Raw genomic sequence first — 2125 nt, 5'->3', positions numbered from 1 at the left:
AAGCTATCATTTTTATGTACAAGGGACCTCGGAAAAGCCGAGATCTATCACCCCAAGCTGCTGGGGGAGCCCATACTCCCAAAAAAGCCTTAAAGGACACAAAAATGCACAAATAAATCCCTAAATTAGATCTATCATAGGGAACCATCAAGTTAGGAGATTTATAACTCAAATGGCTTGCAATGTTGATGAAGATCCTGGATCTTCAAGCTCCAAGTCCACCAAAGCTTCACCACCAAGCTTCACTTCCTTCAAGGGCCCAAAAACCACTACAAAATCACATAATGGCTAACAAACACTCAAATAGAGCTAGGATTTTGCTCTTAGGGTTTTCAGAAGTGGAGGCTGACCATAAGATGCTCCCAAGGCAACATAAGTTGATTAAATAGGGAAAAAACCGTAAAAATTAGGGGTTTCCCTTGCTTATCGTACTCCCAACGTACTCCCACGTAGGCCCAACGTACGTGGGTGCCTCTGCGTCCAACCCTCGAGCCAGTACACCCAGCGTACTCGGCTAGGGACCAATATGAGAAGAATTTACAAATAAGGGTTAAAAGAAGCATACCTAAAATTGCAAATGTTACACGTTGGCTTTTGCGGCAACGCGTCTTCGTTAAAGGTCTTTTTGTTTCCGCACTACAAATGCTCCATATGTCGTCGTTATTGCCCTACTTTGCCGCTAATGTACGCCGTTGCAGCTAAAGACCCGTCGCCATAATACATGCCCTTCGCCACTAAAGTCGTCGCCGCTAATTGTATTTTCCATGTTTTAAGTATTTATCATTAAAATTAGAAAAATTGGTATAACAAGTACAAAAAATGCTAAGAAACATTATTTTTCAGAAAAATAGTTTTGAACTTGAACCACTTAATAATATATAAAATATCCGATCCAAAATATTAATCCAAATATATGGTCCAAAATACTCATCCAAACATAGTGCAATATATCCAAAATACTAACCCAATCAAAACATTTCATAAATCCTAAAAAAGTAGCTACTCCTCCTCATCACTCCTCTCATTTCCTTCGTTTTCATTTCGTGACGGCAACGATCGAAACCACTCTTCCAGTGCCACAATACAGGTTGAGTCTTTTAACATTGTTTGCAGCATGTCCAACTACAAGGAAAACAAAATATATTACCAACATATCATTATAACATTTTACTTTACAAATTAAGGTCATGATGATTAAAGCATCCTACTTTTTTCTTCATTTTTCCAGTATAGCATTGTACTTTTCAAATACACTAAAATATACATCCTACACAATATTGTATATACATTATAGCATTGTACTTTTTTTTTCCATTATAGCATTATATTATACTAAACTAACAATTACCAAACTAAAAAATACCAACATATCAAACTATAACCAAACTACATCCTACACAATATGGCATATACATTATGGCATTGTATTTTTTTTCATTTTTCCATTATAGCATTGTACTATACAAATACACATCATACATACACAAAATCAACATATATATATATATATATATATATATATATATATATATATAGAGAGAGAGAGAGAAACATAAAAAAACATGTGGTGTGGTGGATGTGATGGCAAATTTCGGCGACATAGTGGTGGTGGTGGTAAAAATGTTGGTAGGGATCGACAACACAAAGTTCTAGCCTGTGGGATCTTAAAATTCCGGAAATATATTCAAAATTCCTTCAACCAATAGGTACATTTAGTGGGGGAGAGGAGAAATTGAAAAGAAAAGAAAAAACCCCCAAAAAAACTCATAGATGTCATCGGAACTAGAGCTGGAATGCCGCTGATGTGATGTCGTCGGTGATGAGGTTTCGTTCGTCGGTGTCGTGGACTCCGATGACGGTTTTGGACGGAGAAAAGCTTTCGTTTTCCGGTATTTTTCGATAGAGGATGAGTGAGTGTATGCGACAAAACTAGGAAGAACAAAGAAGCGGGTATTATCTGTGCATCGTATTAGCGACGACGACACCCAATTGCGGCGACAAAAGGAGTAACAGTGGTGACAGTTTGGAAGGAATCTTTGGCAGTATTTTTTTGAGTATAAGTGGTGACACATTCTTCGGTAAACATGTCTCCGCTAAAGGTTGCAAACGATGTGGATTTCATGCT

The sequence above is a fragment of the Lactuca virosa genome, chromosome 4, assembly GCF_052849685.1.
Source record: "Lactuca virosa cultivar CGN04683 chromosome 4, Lactuca_virosa_CGN04683_v6, whole genome shotgun sequence".
Taxonomy (NCBI): Eukaryota; Viridiplantae; Streptophyta; class Magnoliopsida; order Asterales; family Asteraceae; genus Lactuca; species Lactuca virosa.
The sequence above is the reverse complement of the archived record's forward strand: the minus strand, read 5'-3'. Positions refer to the sequence as shown.